The sequence below is a fragment of the Schistocerca serialis genome, chromosome 1, assembly GCF_023864345.2.
Source record: "Schistocerca serialis cubense isolate TAMUIC-IGC-003099 chromosome 1, iqSchSeri2.2, whole genome shotgun sequence".
NCBI classification, from domain to species: Eukaryota; Metazoa; Arthropoda; class Insecta; order Orthoptera; family Acrididae; genus Schistocerca; species Schistocerca serialis.
Window position 1 is genome coordinate 267,713,265 of NC_064638.1, and position 21,000 is coordinate 267,734,264.

The window sequence follows — 21,000 nt, forward strand, 5'->3', positions numbered from 1 at the left end:
CCACTTAAATAGCACCCAGGGTACTAATACACTGCTGTTGTCTTCGTCGCCAAAACGTTTCTGCTATTTTTCACTCCTTATGACCTGTTTTGATACCACTATTATCAGATCTGTGGTGCAAAATGTAACATAAGACAAAGTGGAGAACAATTTTGTATACAATAACACAACAGTCTGAGTTACATATCTTAATCAAGATGCAGTATCTAGTCAATTATGAACAGTCTTTTACATGATTGCTGAAACTAGCGTTTGCAATACACGCTGTTACAAACTAAACATCTTTTGCCACAAGATGGTGTTAGAGGCACCATCACTACCAAAACAGACAAAAAAGTGAGTGATATGTAAACCCTTATTTCAAATAATAGGTAAGCTATCATTACGTATACCACAATATTTAAATAATCCGTTTTGCAGTGTATGAATAGACATATACGTATGAATCTAGGCCTATGCAAGTTTTGTAGGTAACATTGAAATCAGATGTTCGAAGCTTTGTCGAGCCATCACGTTACTCATATATAGCAGTTTTTAACGATATAGGAAGGGAGCAGGAACTTGTGTTACGAAAACTTACAGGGAACAATCAAAAGTGTCATCATGAGTTAATATAAAAGTGGTGGGAGGCCGTATGACAGATGAAGATGGTGTGCTGCACAATGTACCTCATCTTCAAGAAGGCCGCCGAGCGTAATGTCCCAATCGTTCTTTAAAATTTTTTATTGCATTCGAGAAGAACTCCTGGGTACAGTTGCGCACGCTTTCGAAATCAGGCAGGCAGCAAATGAGCGCCTCGTGGCCCGACCACACATAGCAACAGTCCAGACGCCACAACGCGCCTAAAGAAGGTGAAATACCAGGTACAGATACCACATTGTGCCCTAGGAACGCGAAATACCCTAAACCACTTCCAAGGTGGTGGCGTCGTAATTCATCAGTATCACACGTGTCAGTGACCTCTGAACTGCCAGTTGTTGCACGCTGGCTTATGCTGCACGGAATTCTGTCATGGCCACGCCGCTTCACATCGCACCCACATACAAACCGTTCAGGTTGCTGGTCACACTGCACCCGTTGTGTGAAAAAACTGTGCATAAAACGCCAGGACGATCAGATGGAGATCCTCAACTGCCTCACAGGTTGGTGTACGAATTTCTGACAATAAATAGTTCCTCCAGGCGATCCTTTAGCTAACAAGTTACTTATCAACCTCGCCACTGCGAACGAAGACATCTGATTTCAAATATCAATTCACAGTCACCACACACCGCCAGAATGCCATGGAGATGAAAACGCTATTTATCGTCGACAGACACTCAGCCAGAAACATTCTCGGTATCAAAGCTTTCACTTTGTTTGGATTCTCCATGAGTGTCCAAGTCTAGGCCGCCCCTGATACGATTCTCTTCCAGGAATTTGACGACATTTGTGTGTCATTAAGACCTGTGTTTGAATTTAAAGATTTCAAACCGTCTTGATCGAAACTTTTTATTTTAATTGGAGTGACCGGTTTCGATTATATTTAAGAACCATCTTCAGACTTTGAAAAAATATATTACGAGATAGAGGGATCGTAATAACACTAAATATATATAATAAAATGTAGAACTAATAAATAAATATACGGGGAACGGTGAGTGGACGCCGCGGTGAAAGTTGCACCGACCCTCGACGCTGGAATAACTCCTAATTGGACAAGGAAAGAACGGTTATTAAATAGGCTTGGTCACGCTCACCGTGCTGGGTGTGACATTATTGCTAGCCAATCAGAAAGATGTCTATGATTAGGGAAGCACAAGAAGTAGATTAAAAAGTGCATTATAGTTAAATTACATCGCAGCATCTCTATAAATGATTATTCGTCATAAAATATAAATTATAAAGGTTACTTGCTTTAAGATCAGCTAAAAGTATGCTGGCCTCTAACGTCTATTCTACGGAGATGCACCAAAGGTTGTTATATCGACATCGACAGGGAGACGCTACTCGCAAAGATACATCGAGGGTTGCCGTGGAAACGGCGTCCTATTCCGATGTGGCAGTCTACAGTGCTGTCAGAGATTACAATAGGCGAGGACCAACGGCCTCTGTCGATATAGCCAGTTGGAGATGACTAGAAAGTGAATTATAGTTATGTTATATCGTAACATCAAATAAGTCTCATTATTAGTCATGAGATATAAACTGTAAAGGTTAAAGATTTGAGATCAGTTAAAAGTACGCTGCCCTATAATGTCAATTCTGTATGCACCAAAGGTTGCTATATCGATAGTGAGACGGTGCTAGAGGAGGTACATCGAGAGTTGCAGTGGGAACGGCGTCCTATTCCGATGCGGCAGTCTACAGAGCTGTCAAAGATCGCTATAGATGAGGACCAACGTCCTCTGTCGATATAGCATGTTGGAAATAACTTTATGTGATGGTGGTTTTAACAGTCATTACAATGAGTGCGTGAGGAGGCAGTCTTCACATTAGTGCAGAGTGAAAGACATAGATACTATAGAGTAGCATGAAGTTACTCTATGCAGGTTCTATTCTATCTAGTATTGATTACGAAAAGGTTAAAAAGTAGAATCATGATGCTATTAGGTAGAATGGTGGCTATATTCGTGTACACTAAGGGAAATATCCCGTAATGAGAGATAGTTGACACTAAAATGTGAGATAAACGTTATATTACGTGTAGCATTTAGAGGATAGAACCTCTATAACCAGGAAACCGTTAGCAATATAGGAAAAATGGGGTATTATTTGCTAGAATTGACATATAGTAAATCAGTTTTGTTGTGAACGTAACTAGGCAACAACAATGGTTATATCAAAATATAAAATATGAAATGCATCTTATGAAGTCAAATATCATTAATTTACACTGCCGGGAAAAAATTTGCTCGCATGGAAAGATCTGATGATGGCATATGCTACCTGGGAGATAGCAGACATACTAGTAAAGGCTTCAACGTTGTCCAGCAACAGATAGCGAAGTGGTAGAGCTACCAGAGGGCCATATCTTTCTCTGCTCACAACCAGAAAGCTCAATGTGGTTCATACGTGTGAGGCAAGAAGGCAACCATGCCACAGAGATGCACTCGTGCTTCTTACAGGAAACTGAACGAGATTGAAAAAATCAAATTGTGGCCTTCTGAATAGTGGAATGCTCCTTTGGGAGAATTGTCACACAAGGTCAACGTGCTGCGTCAGTTGTCGTGGTCACATGACTTTCGAGACGTCCACGCAGCACTGATGCCCGCCGGAGCCGTCGTATTGGAAAGGCAGCAGCGGTAGATCGTAGAGCTACCACAGCACAGATAAAGGAGGCTTGTGAGCCCAGACGTGTCGACACGAGCTGTTGCGAACCGGTTGTTAGCAGTGGGATTAGGGCACGTACATCTCGATCCCTTCTACCACTCACGATACTGCACTGAAGTTCACGGCTCGGCTGGTGCTGTCAGAGGATAATTTGGAAGATGAAATAGTGTGCCGTGATCTTCAGCATTGAAAGTAGATTCTGCTTACATGCAAATGATGGTCGTTTTCGCGTACGACGTAGACCTGGTGAGTGCTGTCTCGTTGAGCAGCATATGTCTAAGACACACTCCATCCCAAGCCTTAGGTCTAGATAGCGATAAGCTACAACTCCGTCTTTGGTGTTTCTGGAGGCGCGCTAACCACCGCTCGGCAGAATGTTGTTAGGCCCCGTCCTTTTGCAGATCTTGCAACAGAAAAGTAATAAGTTATTCCAACAGGATAACGCTTGTCCATACACTGCCCGTGAAACTCAAAGTGCTCTGCAAGACGTGCAGCAACTTTCCTGGGCAGCGCGATCTCCGGGCTTGTCTCCAACAGAGCCCGTGTTGGATACAATGGGACGAGAAGTGACCCGTGTTACTCGTCAAACAAGAACTCTTACAGAACTACACGAACATGTCGACCAGATGTGGCATAACGTATCTCAGGGCAGTATTCGGCATCTGTACGATTGACCGTATCCTAGAGTTAGCGCTTGCACTGCCACCTGTAGAGGATACACCACTTACTAATATGGGTGTTTCAGCATGTAGGTCGATATCTGGTACCTCGTTACCGTTTGTGCTATCATGTGAATTCGGAATCACTAGAGGGTTTACTAATTTCATTTCCCGGAGATGTACATGTCGTCCAATGATATAATTTCACAGGTGCATTTAGTAACATATTCTCTGCAAAGTATGCTGCGAATAGAGTTGGTAGTATGGAAGTAATAAATTAAAATTTCATGTCTGAGGTTGAAGTTTCACTGCGCGCCATTTTAAGTAGAAGCTAGTTCTTCACGTATCTAAATTTTTATGGCGTCGTATCTCCTGAGTTACATGTTGTAGAATGATATAATTTTGCAGGTACATTCAGCAGTACATCTGGATACTGTCTAAAACTGTGTTGCGAATAGAGCCAGTATTAAAGAAGTAATAAGTATTGTGTCACGTGTGGCGCAAAAGTTCTAGAAGGTGAAGAGCGAAAATGTAGTGACTGGTGACCTTTCTTCCTTTTCCATTTACTGGGATGTGTCAACGAGAAGAAGAATCGTAAACTTTTAAAGCTGTGTGTCAAGTTTATTGAAAGTCGCCAAATGCTCTCATTATCAAATATTGATTGAAAAATGTCCTGGTATTCACGCCATCAGTTAGGCTTCCTCGGAACAAACACACAGTTTCTAATAGTAACACTTGTCCTGTTCCTACCGGCAAGTTGAAAATATGGCTTGTCTGTATACGTCCATAGGAAAAGAGAGGATTTTTATAAACAATACTCTCAGGAGAGTCGCAGTTCAAAAAAGAATTTCTTTAATTCTTAATCTTTTATTATACATAATAACCCATTACCGAAAACAATTAATGGGCCCTAAAATTACTATGATTTTTTGCATCCAGCTTACAATGAGCTACAGGTAGTGCCAATGCTCTTATTACAATGGGCAAGATACATTACTATTGACGTTTGTCTACTTTCTTTAGTGGTATACTTAAAACCTAACCTCTACACTATCTGTAGCGTTATAGTTGTGCCAAGCTGGTATAAACCTACTTGGCAACGGCCTTGCCCACCGAGTTAATCCCGGTGACCGTGCCCCTGGCATTGGGCAGGCCCAAGATGTCTTGACTATTCGCTGCAGGTTCCTATCGTTTATTTTCCTATGTCTAAGTCCTACTTACTAGAAAAACCTAATCTACGTCAAATCCGGTGCGTTGCCTGATTCGGTGTTTCGTACTCCACTACCCCTAATCCTGGACGTTGCGGATTTCGAGTGTAACGGCAATTAGCCTGTCCACGCCCAGGCGTTATGGCATTGGCGTACTGGGATACATTTTATTATTTGTCGTTAATCACGTTTGTCCCTCAGATATTCTAGAAGAACCTTTTGTGATACATCGTTGGCCAGGTCGTTCAATACTCGAAATGTATCCTCATGTCGTAGCAGGGTATAGGTGTCGCGGTTCGGTAGTTGCTGTCTCAGCGCAGTTGCTACATCATTGTGTAGAGGGCACTCGTAAACCACATGGTCGGGAGTACCCTCCGATGCACAACAGTCGCACGAAAGCGTAGCGCTTCTCCCAAACCGACTTAGGATTGTCGAGTAGGACCCATGACCAATGAGAAAATGGAACAGTCCCTTTGTCGGCTTAAAGTATCCCAAACCTATTCGTTCTTTCTGAGTCGCAGTTACACTCGAAAAATAACCATATATAAATTGTTATAGTTTTCAACATAACTCCAGACGGACGAAGGAAGGACGTCACAGTTAGGTGTTGCGGTCTATAATGCCGTGATCGAATGGATATCACATTTGAACCCAATGTTTCGTCCCTATCTGAGGCGGACTTTTCCAAGGGGATCTTAGATTCTTTGAGTCACACCATGGCTAGCTACTGACTGCAGAAAAATTCCGTTTATGCCTGCTTCCGTGCAGTGGCGTGACGTCACGTATTTCTAATAGCCAAGCGCAATTGGCCGTTGTCGACTGCCGTCGTCCGCTGTTGCTATCACCCAATGATGGAAGTCTGGTACACATCTTTTTCAGCACCTGGATCCCAATGTCATTCAGTTTCACGCCCACCTGCTTCCTGCTGAAATTTCTGTGATCTTTTAGAATCTCTATGGACACTCTGTGTAGCCTCTTATGACATCCGCTTGTGGCTGCGAAGAAATATACAGAAAAAATCACAGCAAGAAGGGACGTGATGATTGTACGCTTTTAACACAGCAAGGAATTACTTCCATCGTTATAGAGAGATCAGAAGATGGTAGAATCTGTAGGGGAGGACAGATATTAGAGTAAATGCAACAAGTAACTGCGGATGTAGGGTGTAGGTGCTAATATCTGAGATGAGGCGGTCGCGCACGAGAGGAATTCCAAAGTAAAAAGGTCTTCAAAAGCAAAGACACCTGTTGCACACTGACTAATAATATGTCTGAAAATGTAGCAGGGAGTGCGTAAGTTATAAAATATGGACAGAGGAACAAATGCGGCAAACATTGATTACATAAGAGATTCATAGGAATTCGTAATGAGTGAAAAATATGGACATACAGCGTGTCTATCCTAAGAGTCATTGGACACGTTTTCTCTGGTGTTTCAGCAGATGTTTGCAAATTTCGATTTCAAATTGTCTACCTGGAGTCAGCCCAAATAAATACTGATCTTCATGTCTTTCATGCGACGCCCATTGTCGATGGGCGATTTCTTTACCGTTACAAACAAATTGATTTTGAAAGGGGAATTTTACGTGCCCATTCAATACAGCGATCCCAGATTAGTCTAACGTGGTATTTGTTTTATCTCTTGCGTATTAAAAGGGACAGTAAAACATCAGAAATAAACAGGTATCGAGCAGCGCCTCAATAGCAGTACATGCTTGGCTGGAGCAGTCAGCGCGGGCAAGGGCGTTACTGGCGCTGCTGGTTATTTTACGAATTTTACTGTACCTATTAATATATATACGTAAAACAAATATCACGTTAGACTAATCTGGGACCGCTGTATTGAATGGGCATGTAAAATTCCGCTTTCAAAATCATTTTGTTTATAACGGCAAAGAAACCGACCATCGACATTGGGTGTCGCATGAAAGACGTGATGATCAGTATTTGTTTGGGTGGCTCCAGCTACCCAATGCAAAAGCGAAATTCCATATATCTGCTTAACCCCTAACTCACGAAGTGTACCGAGCGAGGTGGCGCAGTGGTTAGCACACTGGACTCGCATTCGGGAGGACGACGGTTCAATCCCGCGTCTGGCCATCCTGATTTAGGTTTTCCGTGATTTCCCTAAATCGCTCCAGGCAAATGCCGCGATGGTTCCTTTGAAAGGGCACGGCCGACTTCCTTCCCCGTCCTTTCCTAATCCGATGAGACCGATGACCTCGCTGTTTGGTCTCTTCCCCCACACAATCCAATCCGATCACGAAGTGTGCGCTCTCAGACCGCGCGAAAATTTTCGAAATCGCTCTCCAAGGCCAGTTGTGGTGGAATGCTTCTACACTCCCCCTACCCTCCTTAAATTCCCAAGCCTACGATGTTTTGCTCTCGGTTGCGTTGTCGCCTTCTGTGTTTATTGTTGAGGTGTCTTATTGATAGGTGTTGGAGTCTCCACGAGCGCGCCTCGTGAACTACGTATCTGTTTTCTTCAGTACGGTACCGTACAGCTCAAAATGTGTTGGCACTAATGTGTCATTTTTAACTTTCCCGCGTTTGATGAAATTGTTAGTCGATCTATAGAGGAAGGTGTCAGTGATATAAACCAAGAAATAAACGAAAAAGGCGACGACTTTACATTAGCCAGTGATCACAGTTCTGCTACGGAACAAGAGTACCATTCAGAGGAAGACCTTTAGGGAAGTTGTGATGGGGATCTGTCTCTTTCTTCAATGAAATACTTAAAGTGTCTGTTAAAATCGAATGTGTTCTGAGTGGTAATAAGAAAAATGTAGTTCACAGCAGTGAATGTCAGTTTGATAGAATTCCTTTTTGTACCTATCGGGTGGAATTTTTATGCGCAAATTTAAACTCTGGAGTTTAGATTTAATTGGAAATTTATTTGCTACAGAGATTGTATAATTTTTCAGAATATAAATTCAGTACTCTAACAGTCAATATATGTGTACCATTTAAAAGAACCAAACAAAATTATATGCTTTTGGATCATAAACAATAAAATGCTGCAGGCTTTGTTTAGTGCAATAAAATAAACAAGAATCATTTAAACACCACTTAAGTAATTGTAAAAATAAATGTTATATAGAATAAATTTGAAATTTCAAATGCCGTTTTGCCTTAAATCTCGGTGCAATCATAGGACTCCCGGAGGCTCCACTTCAGGTATACGTTACAGAAAAGTCGCCTGGCGAGTTAAGGGTTAAAACATCAGAGAAAACGCGCCTGACGACTCTGAGAGACACACTGTATAAATTGTCATCGACCAGAAGACTCCTCTGAACACCACAGTGCTTTACTGGGCAAGGTCCTGTTGATGGTGCTCTGCCGTTGCCTTCCTCCGACCTTTGCACAGACTTATGCGGGGGAACCCACAGTGTAACATGGACTCCGAACCGCGATGAAGCTGTACCTCTTCACTTCAGTATACATTGCCAGATTACAATTCTAGGAATGGCATCGTGTGGAACACGTCTTCTTTGGAGTTGTATTTTGATACTTTTACCACTGCGCGACCGAAACACACTCACTTGTAATAAGGAAGATTAAGTAATGAGACAAGTGAGCGAGCGAGAGAGAGAGAGAGATTGACGAGTAAAGGTTCAGCAGCAGCACTCAGTATATATTAGGTTTTGTGGATAAGTTCGTAGCTGGCGTGTCGCAAAAGCCGTCAGGGGCCGACGCCATACTGCAACGCACTACCGTCGTGTTGGTTGCCATCTCAGTACCTGCGACTACAAGACGTTCTGGCTCCGCCATTTACAGCGCGACGTGCAGAGGGCAAATCAACAAGAGAGGTCGCTCCTGCCACGAATCTTTTGCTGTATCCGCCAATGTCACGTGCAGCCGATCCGAAGGAAGTGTACCTCCGCCTTGCGGATATTTAGGACCGCGCCCGCGCCCGTGCCGATCCGCCACCTCAAACATTGCCCTCCCTCCTTCCTTTCAGTCCTTACCACCCTCTACAATGTCATCCTTGCCACTGGGTTCTACCCCGACCTGTGGAAAATCTCCCGTATCCTGATGTTCTCCAAACCGAACAAGCCTCCATCTGATACCTCTTCCTATTGTCCTATCTGTCTCACATCGGTGTCCGGCAAGTTCTTGGAATCCATCCTTATCCGGCGCATCCGTCATCACCTCCTCCCCAACATCCAATGTGGCTTTCGCCCTTCCTTCTCTGCTGATGACCAACTCCTCCGCCTCACTCATCTCCTCTCCCTCCAGCTTAGCTCCTGTCGCTCCGCCATTTTTGTCTCTCGAAAAGCCTACGACCGTGTCTCGCATCCCGGTCTCCTGTTTAAACTCCAAACCTACACCCTTCCTGTCAACTACATCTGTCTGATGGCCTCCTTCCTCTCCAGCCACCCCTCCTATTTTACCATCCATAATGCCAATTCCCACACCTTCTACCCCTCTGCAGGTGTGCCCCAGGGCTCTATCCTCTCCCGTCTCCTCTACCTCTTGTAAACGGCAGATATGCCCCAACCCCCTCCCCCCTTTCCAGTACACCTCTTGCAATATGCCGATGACACCGCATTCCTCACCCTCGCTCCTACCCTGCAACGGTCCCAATGCCTTCTTCAGAATCACCTTGACCTTTTTGCCACATGTTGTAACCAGTGCCTCCTGACAATTAATCCTTCCAAGACCCAGGCAATCATCGTAGGTCATACCACTCTCTCCTTCTGGCTCCTGGAATTCTCCCTTACCGTCTGCGCCCGTCCTGTCTGCCTCTCCCCCACTCTCACCTACCTTGGCCTCACCATTGAACGTCACCTCACCTGGATCCCTCATCTCCGCTCCATCCAATCCAAAGCCCACAACCACCTCCGACTCCTCAAACTCCTCTCTGGCCAGACATGGGGGTTGCACCCCTCTACCGTCCTCCACACCTACCAATCCTTAATCCATCCCATCCTCTGTTATGCCAGTCCCACCTGGATATCTGCCTCCCCCCCCCCCCCAAATTCTATAAGTCCCTCCAGATCCTTGAGCATCATGCACTCTGCCTCGCCTTCCGTATATGCCTTCCAACCCCCACGCAGATCCTCTATGACCTCATTCCTTTCCCCCATCTGCTCCTATTCCTCGAACATATCCGCATACTCTACACCTCCCGCCGCCTTGATCGCCCTCACCCCCTGGTTGCTCCTCTCCTCTCCCATCCCCACCCCCTGCCACGCCTTCACTATTGTGTCCCCCTACCCTCCACCTCTACACCCTACATTTCCTTTCCCAAGGTGGCTTCCATCAACTCCCCCTCTCGGATGATGCCCTCTCTCCCTCCATCTATCCCACCTATCAACTCTGATCCTCACCCCCCCCCCCTCCTTTCCTCTGTCCTTTCCCTGGGCTCCCACTTCCCCACCTTCCATCATGTTTTCTCCCCACCAAACCTCTCCCTATCTCCATTCTCCCCCCCCCCCCCTGAGTCCTTTTGTATTCCCCTTCTCTGCCTTCCCTACTCCCTGTCGCATCTGCCCAGCACCCTCCACCCCTCTTATGGACCCTCATCCTCCATCGGCTCCTTTCCCCCTCCCCCCCTTCGCTTTTCCTCTCCTTACCCCCCATTTTTTTTACTTTTCCATCATCTGTCCAGTTTCCCCCCATCTGCTCTCGGCTGTGGTATGTCACATTTGCCAACTTTTTAGTGCAGTGTTCCAGTGAATGTTCGGTGTTGTCTCGTCTTTCTAGTGTTGCGAACAGAAACCATACTGTCGCTGGGTGTGACTTTTATGTCTTTTGCGAACAGAAACCAGACTGTCGCCGTGTTTTTTTAATTGTCTGTCTACTATTTTACCTGTCTGCTTATTAGCATCATCACCCCTTTGTTCTGTGTTTTACGTTGTGTTATTATTTAAGTCTCCGATTTTATCGCTCTTTTTATTATTTATTCTCTTCAGCTTATTCATACAAAGTCCGTAGGCTGAAGAGCGGCATACTAAGCTGCTGCCAGCCCGTCCTCTTCGGGGGGAATTGAAATTCAATAAAGGAAAAAAAAAAACGCGCCGATCATAGCAGTTACGACGGAGCCAGCCAAGAGAAGTAGTCTGCTCCCGATCCAGCGCCATCTCGACCGCGCGCCGCCCTCACCGTCAAGGCCAACGGCAAAGCGTTGGCGGGCCTGTTGGTATTCTGTCAGACTCATTTGACAAGACTGTAGAAACTTTGAACTTGTGCGGATCGTAACTTACGCGTTAGGCTGTTCCAATGTGCTCCGCTCGACGTGAGCGATGACTTAAACATTTGATAGTCAAACTAGTGGAGAACGAAATGCGACTGTAGAACCTTTCATTGAGTTGTTTCCTCAGCCAAGACTTGTATTTCAAGTACTTGCGTTTTATTCGTGAACTTATTTTCCTATTAAGAACTAGTCACAAAGTTATTACTTGTTTGTGACAGTCAACGGAGAACATTTGTGTTTAATTCACTGTGTTCTTAGATAGAAAGAATTAACTATATACTCGTGTGTTTCTCGTGGAAGTGTTCCGAGTCCCGGATACTTCTGTAGCGTTTTTGATTTGCATGTTGATATTCAGATTGCTATGGGTTCATTTATCGTTTGTCAATTTTCGTTTGTAAATCACTGTTGCTATTTGGGTTTACGTAGTGCAATTTTGTCATTTTGAGATAGTGAGTGGAGCTGTGGACGCTAGAAAATGAAGCGCCAAGCGGAAAAGTCGGAAGATCTCAGACACCTCCTGTTTGAGTTCAGTAAAGGGGCTACAGCAGAAAAGACAACTGGAAACATTTGCACAGAATACGATCAGAAACCGGTTCCCTCGTTTAAAGGAGGACTTTACTGACTGACGTTTAGGAAGACTTTCAGTGTTTCATGAAGATCGTTTAAACGCATTAATCCGCCATGATCTACGTCAGTGTCGTGAACTGTGATCATTCCACAATCGTTCGACATTTGCATACAACTGGAAAGTTCCGGAAATCGGATGTATGGTTACCACATGCTCTAAGTCAAAATCGCAGAATGTATGTATTTCTGTTTACTCTTCATCAATTGGCTCGTGAACAACACCTACCATTCCTATTCGGTATCGTTAGTGGTGACGAAAATTACGTCTTTAAGCTAACATAAGGAAATGAAAGGAATGGTATATCCCAAACAAAGTACCATCTACCCGTACAAATACCTGCGCGTATCCACAAAAGATAAAGTTATGTACCTGGTGGAAAAGGGACCATGTGGTGTACTATGAGTTGCTTCCCCGCGGTGTAACTGACATTCGTTGTCGACAACTAAGACGTTCTTGCAGATGTAATCCAAGAACACTCTACTGCCCATCGAGAGGACGACGGTTCAAACCCTCGTCTGGCCGTCCTGATTTAGCTTTTGTGTGATTTATCTAAATCGTTTCAGGCAACTGCCTGGATGGTTCCTTTAAAAGAGCACGGCCAACGTCCTTCACAATCCTTCCTCAATCCGATGGGTACAGATGATCTCGCTGTTTGGTTCTTCCACTCTCCTCCCCCCTCACCTCCTCGCCACCCCCCACCACCACCAATGAAAGAACCAACCAATAACTTGGAAGGCTGAGTGAAGTGATGCTACTCCACGAAAACAAACGCTTGCGATCTTCTACACTGACAAGAAACACTATACAGGAGTTGGACTGGGAAGTCATTCCGCACCCATCTTGTTCACCTGATGTTGCTCCCCCAGATCTTTACATTTTCCTCTCTCTGTCGAGCAACCGTCAAGGAACTTACTTTCCGGACGAAACTACGCTCCGGACGTGGTCCGTCGAGTTCTTCGCCTCGAAACCACGTGATTTCTAAAGTCACGGAATCAAAAGATATCCCAGTGTTGGCAGACTGCTGTAAATAATGAAGGAGAATATATTATTGATGACCAAAGTCTCTGTTATGCGTATCTGTTATGAACTTACGGAAAAACGTTGTGCACTTATCATCAACCTGTACCCACAGGACGCTTAACCGCAACTCCTTGTGGCCTGGTTGCGAGCTAAACCGACCACTGAAGAACGTATTGTATTTTCCTAGTCCACTGAAAAAGTTGTTGATCTCCTACGGTCGTCGTCGAAGACTCCTTCTCCAAGAAAAACAGTCGACTGAAGGAAGTGAAACTGCTTTGCGACAAACTCCACTAGTTATTTTTGCAACAAGCCAGTTTCACCATACAGGAGAAACCGTGGGATTCTCACAGAAGCTTCGTTTTAACGGAAACCATCTGAGGATCATCTTGGAGTTATTGTCCTCTGGTGGTCGCCCTTTGAAATACTTCCTGTGTTGGTTTTATATGACACCTAAATAAAAACCTAACACCGCTGCTTTTTGGCTGCATGACATCCCACTGTACTTTCAATCGACTCTTTTCCTCAACAAATTTCGTTGTGTAAACACATGAAAGTGAAGTAATAACAGGCAGTTATTATAATAATGTTATTATTTTCTCTTTGTTTAACTTTTATATTTGAATCACAATAAAATTACTGGGATATTTGTCGAAAATGGAAAGTTATTGCTCTGCGGTTCGTGAACAGAAGTTAATGAATTACACAATGAACGGCCAGCGTCGGAGTCACGTTCATATTTACGCAAATATGTGGGTAATGCTGCTAAATACGCTGCAGTGTTGGTGAACGGACTCACAAAAAATTTTTCATTTGTGTTTATTTCTAAATGATTTCAAAATACTTGGATCTATTTATATCGAATGTGTTTCACACTCATTCATAAAAAACTTTTAAAGGATTTTAGATGGACTATTACAAGGTACGTGGGCCGAATAGGGACTTTACTAATTCATTCAGAATTATCATACAAGAAATGTGCGCTATGACGGACACACTGAAAAGACGTAATTTACAAAGGACGAAGTTAAGGGTTTCGGAGTGTGTCTGATGCTCTGTATTTTCAGTTAAGTTCACTTTTAAGTGTCAGGGGAGTGAATGATGTAATAATTTTTAATTAGAGGAAAGAAAACGACTTTTAAAGCGTTTTTGAAGTTTGACAGCGTGGTACAGAGGCGACAGAGGAATGAATTCGGTGCTGAGGTATTTTCATATACAATTGGCTAGTTTTTGTGACAAGAGGTACGACTTCGGTGATGTGAAGAGAAGACGTTGTTTTAGAATCGAAAAGTGAAAAGATAATGGAGGAAATTCTTTAGGATATTGCACAGTCGAAGTCAAAGATAGATTTATCGTCTGCGCATTCGCGCGATTGGTCCACCACTCGATTGTCGCATTTCCAGGACACATCACTTTTCGAATGAAAACTAATCGCGTTTAGTTTACAGAATTAGTCGTGGAGAAATCCAGTGTTGCTAATACTATTATTTGGTTAGGTGTGAAACATTTGAACAGAAAATTGTTCCTGCATCTATATGTCGGTATCTGGGCCAAATGAAACGTTTATGTGAGGTTCAAGAGAACAATTAACCCAGGTAGGTTAACAAAGTTGTGTTTGTTTGGAAATATGTAAGGAAAACGCTACCGTATTTTGTTGCACAAAACCATTGCTGTAGATGTACCCGTCTACACACATCCACATATCCATTCGCGCACGGACTTCGCAAGATACTTTACGGTTTGTAGCAGAGCATCTTTTGCATAGAAATACACTCCTGGAAATGGAAAAAAGAACACATTGACACCGGTGTGTCAGACCCACCATACTTGCTCCGGACACTGCGAGAGGGCTGTACAAGCAATGATCACACGCACGGCACAGCGGACACACCAGGAACCGCGGTGTTGGCCGTCGAATGGCGCTAGCTGCGCAGCATTTGTGCACCGCCGCCGTCAGTGTCAGCCAGTTTGCCGTGGCATACGGAGCTCCATCGCAGTCTTTAACACTGGTAGCATGCCGCGACAGCGTGGACGTGAACCGTATGTGCAGTTGACGGACTTTGAGCGAGGGCGTATAGTGGGCATGCGGGAGGCCGGGTGGACGTACCGCCGAATTGCTCAACACGTGGGGCGTGAGGCCTCCACAGTACATCGATGTTGTCGCCAGTGGTCGGCGGAAGGTGCACGTGCCCGTCGACCTGGGACCGGACCGCAGCGATGCACGGATGCACGCCAAGACCGTAGGATCCTACGCAGTGCCGTAGGGGACCGCACCGCCACTTCCCACCAAATTAGGGACACTGTTGCTCCTGGGGTATCGGCGAGGACCATTCGCAACCGTCTCCATGAAGCTGGGCTACGGTCCCGCACACCGTTAGGCCGTCTTCCGCTCACGCCCCAACATCGTGCAGCCCGCCTCCAGTGGTGTCGCGACAGGCGTGAATGGAGGGACGAATGGAGACGTGTCGTCTTCAGCGATGAGAGTCGCTTCTGTCTTGGTGCCAACGATGGTCGTATGCGTGTTTGGCGCCGTGCAGGTGAGCGCCACAATCAGGACTGCATACGACCGAGGCACACAGTTTGTTTTGTATGAGCTGCAGACGGCGCAGGCGTGTAGGAGCAGCGTATCCCCAGACAGGAGCTGCGTACGTCATCAGGGGTCGGATAAGTGTCATGTACATGGACCTCGACACCCTTCTGTTCAGTGTGCTACGCCTGTTGAGCATAGGATAGAGCTGTTTGAGCCTCGCGCTAGCTCGGTTGGTCATGTGTTGTATGTGGTCCCCCCAGAGTAATTTCCGGTCCAGCCAGACACCGAGGTATTTGACTTTCTCGCGGAAACGTATTGGACGTGCATGTAGAGTTATTGGTCTGCAGTAGCGGTGTTTGCGCAGTTGCTTCGGTCTTCTAGTGAACAGAACGGCTTCGCACTTGTCGACCTTTACTCTAACACGCCATTTCTCCAACCAAGGCTCAGCCACTCTGAGTGCAGTCTGTAGGCGTGACGTAATGTTTGATGGTTTCCAATCTTGCGCATGGATGGCTGTGTCATCCGCGTAGATTGCCATCATCGTGTTGTGTGTGGTTGGGAGATCGTTTATGTAGAGGTTAAACAATAGGGGCCCTAGGATGCTTCCCTGGGGTACTCCCGCGTGTATACCGTGTCGTGTTGATTGTTTTCCATGCACGTCAGTGTTGAAACTCCTGTCTCTGAGGTGTGAGTGTATTAGACGCAGCAGCCCGTCGGGGAACCCCGCGTCGCTGAGTTTGCGGATGAGGCCGTTGTGCCATAGACGGTCGAAAGCCTTTTCGATGTCCAGGAACACCGCCCCTGTAACTTTGTTTATGTTGAAGCGATATGTTATATGTTCAACGACCCGTAGGAGTTGTTGTGTTGTGGAGTGGTGATTCCTGAAACCGAATTGCTCCGGTCTCAGGATGTCATTTGTTATGCAGTGCCTAGTGATGCGTTTGAGAATCACCTTCTCAACAATCTTACTGAGCGAGTTCAGAAGGCTGATGGGTCGGTAATTTTGTGTGAGGCTGTGGTCTTTCCCCGGATTCCTGAACATCAGGACCTTGGCCGTCTTTCAAAAGGCGGGGAAGTGTTGGTGTTTTAGTATGGCATTCGTTATGTTTGTTAGGTACTCAGTTGCTTTATCCGTGAACTCCTGGAGGACACGGTTTTGAATGCCATCATGACCAGGGGCTTTTCTAGCAGCGGAATGCATTATAGCCCAGGAGACTTCGGCTGTGCTAGCATGTCGAATGTCGTCGCGCGATGGTTGGGCTAGAATGCGTGTAACCTCTTGGTCAGTAGCAAGTGTGAACACTGGATTAAATTGTTGCAAATATGTGTTGTCACCAAATTTATCTAGATGTTGACTAACTCTATATGGCCCTGTGACGAGGCTGTATTAGTTCTCCGGACAAATAATTAATCACCCCTACAGAAACGGTATTAAGGAAGCATGGTTTCCTCGCTGGGTTAGCGGAACGTATCTCAGAATTCTCCGAACCACTATACTTGACCACAATATCGTAAACAGTTGATCTCGGTACCTGAAGTATCTAACTATTTCAGTGCGCGAACCCCCAGCGCGAAGACATTCGATAATTACGGCTCTTCAGTTATACTCTGAACTTGTCCGTAATATCTCGGCCATTTTCAGGTTCTAAGTATTTACTAGATGTCTATGGCTTCCTAGAACGCCAACCGCGACCTCCGCCGGAACTACAATATGGCAGGAAATTAAAACGAAATTGGTCCGGATTTAAGCGCCGCACCCTGTACATTCGTATCATGAGTCAAACAAGAGTAGGACAATATGTACAGGTTGTATATTGCAGTACCTGTGTATCCCGAGTTACTAAGCAATATTTCTTTGGGTATGCATGCATGAATGAAGCTGAGCGAGGTGGCGTAGTGGTTAGCTCACTGGACTCGCATCCGAGTCGACGACAGTTCAATCTCGGGTCCGGCCATTCTGATTTAGGTTGTCCGTGATTTTCCTAAATGGCTTCAAGCAAATGCCGGAATGGTTCCTTTGAAAGGGAACGGCCGATTTCCTTTCCCATTCCACCCTAATCCAAGCTTGTGCTCGGTCTTTAAAGACCTTGCCGGCCGGCGTGACAGAGCTGTTCTAGGCGCTACAGTCTGGAACCGCGCGACCACTACGGTCGCAGGTTCGAATCCTGCCTCGAGCATGGATGTGTGTGATGTCCTTACGTTAGTTAGGTTTAAGTAGTTCTAAGTTCTAGGGGACTGATGACCTCAGAAGTTAAGTCCCATAGTGCTCAGTGCCATTTGCACCATTTAAAGGGCAGGTGACATCCGGTCTGTGACGAAGGTTAATGACATCTTAGAGACAGTAAGTTCCTTGAAATGGCAGTGGGCTGGCCACGTCGCAAGAAGAAAAGACAACAGATGGACGAAGCTAGTACTGGAGTGGAGTCCGAGAGAGCACCGGAGGCATAGAGGAAGACCACCAGACAGATGGGACAAAGACATCAAGAAGATCGCTGGTAACACCTGGCAGAGAACTGCCCAAGACCGTCCCACTTGGAGAAGACTGCTGAAAGCCTACCTGAATCCACGACTCGAAGAGGCCACATCATTTAATGATTGACTTGGCTGATGATGATGATGATGATGATGACGATGGGACGTTACACACTAATCTCCTCTTCCACCACTTCAGCATGTCAATGCCAGACCACACACTAGTACTGCTACATCTGCAACAATCCAACACCTTTAGTTGACAGTCATGGACCTTCCTTCGCACAGTCCCGACTTGGGCCCATCCGATTTTGATTTGTTTCCAAAATTTAAAGAACACTTCCGAGGACTTTACTTATATGGTGATCAAGCGGTTCAAGCAGAGGTGTGGTTGTGGCTCCGTCAACCAGTTCAAACAATCCACAGAAACGCGATGAAAAAGCAGTTCTGTCGTTGGGAGAAATGTTTTCGTTGTTAGAGAAATATATATGTAGAAATGAAGAATAAAGCTGTATAATGTCAATAAAGCTTGTTTCGCCCTCGTAGTAGGGTCATCGAGAACGAGCTAGATAGTAAAACATAACCTCGCAAGATGCAGGCAATAAAGAAGGAAAATGGCAAGTTGCACAAGCAAAAATTGCATCAGATGCCACATATTAGCAGCTGACGTGACCGTCTTCGGATGAATGCTGTCATTCGCTTGTCGTGTAATATAATGACTTCCATGGCTTTAAAACCTTGCTTAGATGGCGCTGTGTTCGTCTCGTTTAGTTCTGTATGTTAAGTATAAGCAAATGTTCTTTACGCGACATTTAAAACTTTCCCGACGAACAGATTGTTCCATGAAATTTCTGACAAATAGCCCGATCTGTGCGACTTGCAGCCGTAATATTACGGCGCATAAACTTCTGGTCAACTTCAGTATTCATTTGGCAGCAGGTTTGAGGTATGCGGAAGTTCACCCGAAATTTGATGCAGACGGGCGTCACTTTCCAAATACAGGTCATTGATTTCTCATTCACCTGAACTTCATCAACGACACATTTTTTTTTTTTTTTTCCAAAGCACGAGTCACGATCACCAAGTGCAGTTAGTCTGAGAAGGGGACCCCGCCTACTCATCATTATGGATTTCGTCCGAATTTTTCGTATACGCAGGGCTTAGCCATAAATGAACGTGACGGAAGTGAGAGCACTAGGTGGCCAAGCGTTTAGAAAAAATAGCATTTTTGCCGCGTGCTGTGTAAGGCCCGAGCCATTTATGTTAGCGTAGTTTCTAGGCAGTGGTTGGCGTAGCGGACAGATTGCAGGAAGGTAATTCTAGGGTCGTGGAGTCGAGCCCTGTTGTAGAAACCTTTGTCTTTCTTTTATTTTCAGTTTTGCCGTTATTTACACTACAAATAAACTGAAATAACGTTCAATGAAGAGTGTTTATTAACATTTCCATGAAACGTATGAAAAGAAAAGTCAAAGAAAAATTTTTGGTTGCAAGTAAACTTCCAGGAAGTTACTGTTAAGTATATAGACACATTTATTGTTTTATAGTTGATGTTTTCCACGTACCGAAGTGATATTCATCGTAAAAACAAGGAAAGCAGTAATTTTCTCCGAATCTTGTACAGGTTATGAAAGCCACATTTTTACCGTTAGGTACGTAAATTGGAACTTAAATAATGGCAACACTGCTGTGGAGACACTGTGCAATGGAATTAACTATTGTCGCTGATACCACACGTTGTTGACATACCTACCATACCTCCGAGAAAATGGACTCACCATTTCCACATCAACGGCGTGCGCACAATCGAGGGAAACACAGTCACTTGTGAGCGAGCGGTCTAACGCAACGGTGTGACTATGTTTCCGAAATACGAACAACGGAGTCGGATCAAGATTGAATGTGCCAGAGGTCGTACAGCACGACAGTGTCATCAAGGTTTTCAATAGGCGTGCGGGGAGTCGGCAGTGCCTTCCAGAACAGTGTCACGTTGGGTAAAAGCCTTCAACGAAGGTCGGCAAACTGTGGCAGACATGCATCGGGCAGGTCGTCCTAGCGTCTCTGAAAAAGAAGTGCATACGATTCGTGAGCTCACCCATGAAACCGGATTAGTGCATACGGCTGTGCTTCGCATCCTGAAGGAACGCCTTGGCATGCGAAAAACTGCATACGATGGGTTCCTCATGATTTGACGGAAATGCAGGAATGGTTGTGTTACGACGCTGCTCAGACGCACTTGACGCGCTATGAGTGCGAAGAAGAGGCTTTCTTACGCCGTATCGTAACACTGGGTGAGACATGCGCCATATCATACGAGCCAAAACTGAAACGCCAATCCAACGAATGACGTCATTATGGGTCTCCGCGAAAGTTGAAAGTGCGTCAGAGCCCCAGGATGGTGGAAGTTATGGTGATTCTCGTGTACAACTGTAATGGTGTTATCCTAACGCATTACGTTCCTCCAAGGCAGACCGTCAATGCACAGTATTGCTCTTCGTTTTTGGCGCATCACCTGCGACCAGATTTGCGAAAGAAGCGGCGACACTTTCAGCGCAACCCACCCATCATTTTGCACGACAATGCGCGGGCGCATACAGCGCAAGCCGTGGTTGCTCTGTTTTGACGATGGGACTGGGAAGTACTGTACCATCCACCATACTCCCCGGACTTAAGTCCCTGTGACTTTGATTTGATTCCGAAGATGAACCACTTCGTGGCATTCGCTTCAGAACTGTTCCAGAGATTCGACAGGCAGTAGAACGCTGCGTTCGCATCATCAATAGAACAGGCTCTGCTAACGGTATACTACGCCTTCCACATCACTGGCAACGGGTTCTACACAACGCTGGTGACTACTTTGAAGGACAGTAACAGGTGCATACGTGTCACTCTTTTGTATCGGTTGTGAATAAGTAGTTGCCACTATTTAAGTTCCAACCCTCGTAGTTTTCTATAGAAAAAGAGACCTAGTTTTGATTC